This window comes from Kogia breviceps, chromosome 1 (genome assembly GCF_026419965.1).
Source record: "Kogia breviceps isolate mKogBre1 chromosome 1, mKogBre1 haplotype 1, whole genome shotgun sequence".
NCBI classification, from domain to species: Eukaryota; Metazoa; Chordata; class Mammalia; order Artiodactyla; family Physeteridae; genus Kogia; species Kogia breviceps.
In genome coordinates, this window is record NC_081310.1 from 115,725,454 (window position 1) to 115,734,225 (window position 8,772).

Below are 8,772 nucleotides of genomic sequence, written 5' to 3' on the forward strand. Positions count from 1 at the left end.
ACTTCGCCCCCTGCAACTGCGTTAGCCTCTGGACATTTCCAGATCTCTTGCTATATTTGTCCTTCTCCTCCTTGGGGCCCGTGTCCCTGCGTTGCTCTTTTCCCTATTCCACTCCCCCAACGAAAGGACCTGGGCCCTGTGGGCTCTTGAGGAGGGACTGGAGATGCAGCTTAGGGCCTTGACCCTGCCTTCCATCCAGCCTGCTCTTGGGCAGTTCAGCAAAATGAGAGTAATCCCTGCCCTGCCACCCTGCAGAGACGTGAAAGTCAAGGAATAGAAAGCTCTTTGTAAACTCTTATATGATACAAATTTAAGGGATGACGATAATAATGATGATAATAGTGATGATGACAGTTGCAGCTAGCCACACTCCCCTTCTTCTAATCCCAAATCCCGATAGAGCCATTTAGCTTTTCCCCTGCTCTTCTCACCTTCATTGGCTTCCTTACACTCCCAAATTTCAAGCTTCCTTTGTCAGAAATGAAAATTTGCATCTGATAAGCCCCTCTTGCTCCTGGGGGATCTGCCCTGGCTCCCCTCTGCCTCCCAGGACCTGTAGGGTGGGACAGATAGAGGAAGTGCAGAGTCCATCTGAAATTTCTCCATTCACAGAGGTTTTAGCCTCTGTTTCAGGTATGGGTGGCAGAGAGAAGAAGACACTGTGGCAAAAATATGCCTAGGATCTATAGAAATGACCCCCAGACCTACATCCCCCTTCCTCTCCCATGCATGGCCTCCAGGTGACTCTTCTGTCACAGACTATGGGTGAGCAAGAGTGAGTAATCCAGCCCTCGTATTAAACTGTCTAGTCTTAGCCCAGAGGTTCTAAAAGTTGCCTCTACTCTGGGCCTATGCAATTTTGTACTTAATTACACAGTCTGTTTCTGTTCCCTATTCTCTGTGAATTTCCACACACGAGGACACATCTCTTTCTCAAGTACCTTCTCTTGGCTCTGCATTCATGTCTTCTGCATCTCTGTGTAAGTATAGTAGTTGTTCATGATAAACTTGTCCCACTGGTTGAACATAATTGTGCCTTAATTTTCCCAACCTATTTTATGGTGACCTTAACCAAACTACTTCCTTCCTGTAAAAACATATGAAGAAATATGTGTATAGGTACAGCAAAAAGATATGTACAAGACTGTTCATGTCGAATCTTATTTGAAATAGCCTCAAACTGTAAATAACCTCAAATGTCCATAAACAATGACACAGATGAGTTGCAGCATATTCTTACAATGGAGTATGATACAGCAGTAGGAATGAATAAACCATGACTGCATGCAATAGCATGGCTACACCATACAAATATAATGTCGAGCAAGACAGTCAGACACAAAAGAGGACATAATGTAAGTTTCCATTTATGTAAAGTTAAAAACAAGCAAAACTAATATATGGAGTGAGAAGTCAGGATGATGCTATGTTAGGGAGGAGGGAGGAAGTAATGATTGGGAGAATACCATAGGGCTTCTGGGGTGCTAGTAGTGTCCTATTTCTTTCTTTTTTTTTTCTTTAATAAACATCAAGCCATTTACTTTCATTTATCTGTCACTTTTATTAAAGGATTTCAGGATGATGTATGTCTCTTAAAGTTTAAGTGTGAATCAAAATGAGCCTTTGTGTTTAAAAGTATATACAATCCATCTTTTAGATGGTTTATTGTCCACCTTTGATTATGAACTATTACAATGAAAATGAAAAATTGGGCAACATTGGTACAAGCTGTGGCTTTCGCATGCCTTACCTTGCTCCTTTTTATCCCTGTCTTCTCTTCGTTTATTTGATGTTTTCTGCCTCACCACGACCATTTCAGTTGGTGATACTGTGATAGTGAAGTTATTTGCCAGTTGGAAATATAAACCTTGCTCCCATCATGATTTGTTTCACTGCCAAAGGGCTTAATAATTTTTCTCCACCCAGCTTTTTCTGTCTGTGGCAACCAAGGTAGTGTTATGAGAAATGCTCTCATAAATAAAGCTTAACTTCTGAATCTGGGGGCAGGGAGTAGAGTCCTGTTCAGTCAAGTTACTGATTTCTCTAGTTTATCTCTTTTGGTAACTAGAGCCCTCAGAACAAAATGGTAGCCAACAGGCATTTTCCAGAGAAGAGGAATTCAAAAAGGAGTTCTCCACGATGTAGTAAAGACTCTTAGGAATTCATAGGATTTTTATAATCAGTATTTTCTCTCCTCTCTCACCATGACCCTTGTATATAAGGACAATATTGGGCCATCAATGTCCTATTTCTTAACCTGGTTTGGCAGATACATAGGTGTAGTCATTCTTTGCACTGTATGCTTACATGTACTTCTTTCTATGTATATGAGACTAAATCGTTTTTTTTTTTAAAGTATCCGTCAGGACATTAGGATGACATAAATGGAGGCATAAGCTAGTTGAGAATGAAGTGAGAAATTATTCGGATGTAAGTAAGTGGAGTTAGCAAGTATAAATCTACATTTTTGAGAAGTGTGGACAACAATAGGAAAAATTGGTCCATAGTTAGAGGGAGATTTGGGTTTAAAGTGGTGGGTTAAGATGGGAAAGATGAGAGCATATTTATGAGCGTAGGGGCAGGAGCCGGGGGAAGGAGATGAAGAGTACAAGAGAGTGGCAGGTGGAACAAGATCTGAGAGAGGGGAGAAGGTAGACGTTGGAGACTTTGGCAGAAGACTGGCTTTTAATGGAAAAAAGAGCTTTATTTGTGGGAAATGGGTATAGATGTTGATTAATTTGTAGATGAGGAAGTGGGAAGTTAAAGGATAAAATAAGAGGCCTCAGTTTCTACTAGAAGAAATTTTTTTCCTCCTTTTCTTCTTGTAGTTGTGTTACTGAGTCCAAGCTTGCTCTGCTCGCCGCACCACAGGCCAATAAATCAGAGACGAGGTGTTGAGGCAGGGAACACAACTTTACTCGCAAAGCTGGCAGACCGAGAAGATAGCAGACTAATGTCTCAAAGTAACTGTCCTATCTGGCTTTGGAGGCCAGTTTCTTTTATAGCACAGAGATGGGGAGGAGGTGAGGAAGTAAAGTAAAAAGGCCATGGTTTTCCAAATGTCCCCTGGAATGGCCATCCTTGGGAAGGGAATGTGTTCATTTCTTCTTTCTTGCAGCCATCCATCCACAGGTGGACAGGGTCAGGATGTTTCTCTGAACAAAGGCACTCTGGTTTAACATTCAGGCAGAGGGGCAGGGTTTCCCGAGGCAGGCCATTGTATATAGACAGTATCCTTTTAGTGAACAAAAGCAACGGGAAGCAAAAGTTAAAGTAAAAGAAACAGATTCAACATGGAGTCAGATTTGGCTCTTCCCTGTTACAGTTGCTTCCTCCCTCTCTATCCCTCTGCCTGTTCTACCAGAATTTGACTGTGGAGTGGAAGAAAATGAGCCAGCCTTCTTTTCTTGAAGGTCTTGAAAGGAAGCCCATATGTAAGTTTTATTCAGGGAGGCAGCATGGCACAACAGAATGACCTTGGGTGCATGGACTTAGCCCCAGGATGATGCTTACTTGCCCAGCAGCCTTGGGTTAGGCATGTCCCATACCTTACTCTCCTAAAATAAATAAATCACTTTCAGGGTACTTGTGAAAACTAGAAAGAGTAGATTTGTAATCCAAATGGCCAAACTTCACATATCTCTTTAATGCCCCAAACACTGTAGTCTCAAATCATCTCTTTTAATTGCAGAAGTACTGTCTATTACCAGGTTTCCCTTTCTGGGGATTTCCGGGCAACCTTTAAGAAGTGTTTACACGTTCCACAAACCAATTCTGGTAGTTGCTTGTCATCAGAGTCCATAGTAGGGATCCAAACTATTACTTCCTCCTTCCTCAGTTATGCGTTTGTCTCCCCTGTGCCATTTTGCCAAACTTGGACATTGGCCCTATCTCCAATTCAGGATGGTGATAGCTGAAGTCAGGAAATAAGATTTGTTACGATTTTGCTGATGGCTTTGATAAGAAAGGATATCACAAAACAGAGAACTTAAAAATGAAGTATCACTGCTCTTGGGGTCCACAGAGGGGTCCTGTCCTGGCACTTCTCAACCTGCCCCTAGGGCTGCCCCCATGTTGCAAGGACCAGCAGACTTGACCTCAGTGGAAATGCCCTTGAGTCTAGCCTTGTCTCTGTGTTCACATATTCCAGAATGATCTACAGTGGCAAGGTTTATTACATTCGGAGGGAGCCCTGCCCCTGAATGTGATCCTGTCCTTTGGCACAAAGCATCAGAACAACAACAACAAACCCAACAAAACACCTCCAAAGAATGGGTCCTTCAGTACAGAATAACACTGTCCATAGTCCTTTACAGTTCTTCTTCACAGCTTGAGGTGCACAGAAGCTCAACTATCTGTCCTTCAAGCCACCTTGGAGTCTTGGTTTCTAATCTCCTGTGAGAAACAATTTGAACAGTGACCCATGCCTCTGCTAGGAATAATCAACAATAGCAAGGATTAGCAAAGGACCTCTGAGTACTGGAAACAAAGACTACCTTTTTTAAAAAAAACATTTATTTATTTATTTGGCTGTGCCGGGTCATAGTTGTGGCATGCGCTTCCTTTAGTTGCAGCCTGCATGTGGGATCTAGTTCCCTGAACAGGAATTGAACCAGGCCCCCTGCATTGGGACCACGCAGTCTTAACCACTGGACCACCAGGGAAGTCCCACAAAGACTACCTTTTACATTCCCACAAAGAAATCCTGGAGCCAAAGTTCTCAAACCTCTTTTCTGGACAAGGATCTCTGCTCTATATTTGGACAATTTTGACCAAACCTTGACCCCCCTCCTCCCCATTTAAATTATATCCTCCGGTTACAACCTCAGATCACACTCTTTCCTTTGTTTTCTTAAAAACACTTAATGATTTATAGTTAAACATGGATTTCTGAAATTAGTTTTTCAGCTATTCTCTCCCTTTCTAGAATCACCCCCAGGAGGCATGGGTCGTGTCTCTTTTGCTCACACTGTGTCCCCAGTGCCTAGCACAGTGCTGGGCACACATTAGATACTCAGTAAACATTGAATAAATGAGAGAATGACTAGGGGAGTAGTCTACCCTTAGTGTCTACCTCTAAGGAGACAGAAAATTACTTGAAACATTTTTGGTCTTCCAAGTTCTATCAGGGCTAACACTTAGATTGCTTAACACTCATTCTGACTCTTTCTTTGCTGGATGAGTCTTTGATCAGAGGTGTATCAGATCAGTGGGATCTGATCATGGCGGTCCTAGTCTCCTTTCTTGAGAATGATTTGTAGTGGGCAGGTGACTCAGCTCTGGCCCAGTAAAAGGTAAGGAGTGTCTGTCCTAGTCAAGAGGAAATCTGCCAGGGACTTCTGGTATAGGTTTCTCTAGAAGGGATGGTATTTTTCTGCCTCTGGACATCACTGAGTTTGGATATGATGACAGGAACTGCTGAGATGAAGCCAGCACATGCAGCAGAACAGGGCAGACCAGCTCTCAGAGTAAGGGGACCAGAGCCAGGTACAGCTGGGCTGGCAGGAGCTGCCTCAGCTCTGCGCTTCTTGTTACCCAAGGTATCAACTCTTCCTACGGATTAAGGTGGTGAGCTTTCTAAGTACATTTTACATGGCATCCGACACGATACACACACAGGTAATATACAAAAAACACAAGCTTCACAAAACAATACCACTCCTACTATATGCAATGTATTTCTGCTTTTTTTCTTCCATTCTATTATTGCATTAAAAATATGCTTTTTTAGGGCACCCTAAAATGATTTCATCACCCCAAATGTGTGTAGCCTGCAGTTCAAAACACTTTGGAGTTTTCTGGTACTTTTAACTGCAGACTCTGGGGCCAGACTACCTGGGTTGGTATCCCAGCTCTGCCAATTACTAGCTTTGTTACATTGGACAAGTTTCTTAACCTCTCTGTGATTTGATTTTCTCATATTTGATGGGGATAATACTGACCTACCTCATAGGGTTGCTTTAAGGATGCATAAATGAGTTAATGTACCCAAAGCACATGGTAAGGGAAGGCATTGGGAGGTCTGAAGAGAAGACTGACATGATCTCACAAAGATGAATAAGCCACGGTCCCTGTCCTCACGGAGTTTACATTCTTGTGGGAAAGATATAACGTAGAGGTGCTGAGATTAAGAGAAATACAGAACAGTCCAGAAACATGAAGGAGAAGCATGCATTCTAGCTGTGGAATCAAATCTAATCTCCAGGAGGTAGGACTGGGAGATAAAATGAGTTGTGAAAATTCTACTTACTTAAAAAAAATAGACTAATTTTTAGAGCAATTTTAGGTTTATAGAAAAATAGAATGGAAAGTATGGACAATTCCTACATATATCCTTCACTCCCACCCTCACACACAGTTTCCCTATTATCAATATGTAGTACATTTGTTACAGTTGGTGAGCCAATATTGATACACTATTATTAACTAAATTCCATAGTTTATATTAGGGTTCACTCGTGGTCTTGTAAATTCTGTGGGTTTTGACAAATGTATAATGACATGTCTCTACCATTACAGTATCATATGGAGTAGTTTCACTGCCCTAAAATCCCCTGTGTTCCCACCTATTCATGCCTCCTTCCCTCCCTGGAATCCCTGGCAACCACTGGTCCTTTTACTGTCTCCATAGTTTTGCCTTTTTCCAGAATGTCATAGAATTGGAATCGTACAGCAAGTAGCATTTTCAGATTGGCTTCTTTCACTTAACAATATCTACTTAAATTTTAAAAGCCTCTCTGAATACAGAATACATTCAGAAGAAAAAGAACAAAGAGTAAGAAGTTGAAAGTATCTTTCATCACTATTTAGGGCTCTGAGCAACCAATAGGCATAACCAATGTCCTTGACAAGCATCTGCTTAATAAATATTTGTTGAATAAATATGAATAAACTCCCAATACTATGACTGCAACATTAGTACATGGTTAGTACATATCTGCTGTGGGGAACTACAGTCCTAACACCTTGATTTTAACTTAGGAGCTTCCCGGTTCTCCTTGGCCATTCACTTAATAGGAACAGACAGTTCTCATGGTTTGAGCTCTTTATATGTTCCAGGAACAATGCTAAGCATTTTACAAGTATTATTTCAAATCAGCATTATTAATAATCCTTTGAGCTAGGTGTTACTATCTCTGCTTTATAGATGAAGAAACAAGTTCAGAGATGCAAGGTCACACAGCAAGGTAAAGTGAACCTTTCATTCACACTCAGATGGGAACGTTATCTCCAGGTTCTTGAGCCACTCACTGCCGATGAGTCCACCAGCAGTTGCTGTGGACTCTTCTATGGAGCTGACAAGTGGTCTGGCCCTCAAAGCCTTCCCTGATGTCCTCAGACAGATATCCTGTGTGATTACAGTCAGGTCAGTCTGCTCAGTGCTCCTCAAATTGCCCTACCTTCCACACTGAGGAATTCCCCAAAGTCTACGCGGGTTTCATTGTTGTTGCTTTTTCTTGTTTGGGACAGAGGCTCATCATTATCGGTGTCACAGCTACTAAAAGTCCTCAGAGATGTGAATGATCCCCTGGAGATAAGGCAGACAGTTCTACTGAAATGCTAGGAAAATAAGCCCACCATTCACCATTGTATGGGGAAAGAAGGGGCCCTGAAGATCATGTACAGCTTTGTAATTCATCGAGGAGCCTTAGACATTTCTGCATTTAGAAATTTTAAATGACTGAGTTCTCCAACGCTTCAAACTTTTGGCAGGGAAGACTTATTAATCCAACAAGCAAATCTTCTAAACATGGAAATGAGTCTTGCAAATCGAACATATCGACCTGCTAAATGTGGCAAGCAGACAGAAGATAACCAGAGCAACACCATGAAGATAAGTCACTTTACCTGAATGAACACAATTTACCAAAAGTACTGATCCCACCGTCTTCTATTTATTGTCTCCTTGTTTATCTGTACATTTTCCCAGAACTACATTTTTTTTCCCAGCCAACCAAGAGAAACATAAAAACCCTCAGTTCCATGACTACAGTAACTGACATTTCAGAATCAGAGTTTGGTCTGAGACTCTGGATAACTAAACAAGGATTACACAGTAATTCTAAGATCATTCTAGATGAGCCATAAATAAGCTGAACTCTTCTTAAGTCTTTTCAATCCTATACATTTTCTTGCAATATAGTGCATCTTCTATCACCTTTTTGATATTTTGAACCGTAACCTTTTATAACACTTTTACTGAGATATCTTCCATGTGAATTTTGATTGACTAATTTGAACTTCTCTTCTCCTTGTCTAGTTTTCAACGAAATGCCTTTATTGCCTGCAGTGAAATCTCTTTGTTCCATACCCTCTTTGTTTCTCGACGTCTCATTTGTCTCATTAACCATATTCTGGGCATTTATTGATAGAAAGAACCTAGACTTGTAAAATGTCCAGTTAGAAGGAACAGGATCAGAGGCATTCCTATGCCCCAGGCTGGCCCTGTCAAGGGCTGCTACCTCTGCAGGCACAGTCTCAGCAATAGGAAAATCCTCGCCTTGAGAACTTAGAGTCTGCCAGTCCGTGGCCTCCCGGGCCATGTGTGTGCGTGCGTGCGTGCATGCATGTGTGTGTGTGTGTGTGTGTGTGTGTGTGTGTGTGTGTGTGTGTGTAGCCTTGTCATCATACAGCTAATTAGTGGCTATCTAAGGACAGGCTCTGTCCAAGCCCTGATCTTCAGCCCAATGAAGGGATCTGATGGATAACTGTCTTCATTTTTCCCCCCTTTTTCCCTTAATGAGCAGATACCACAGAAAGCAGTGAGCACTC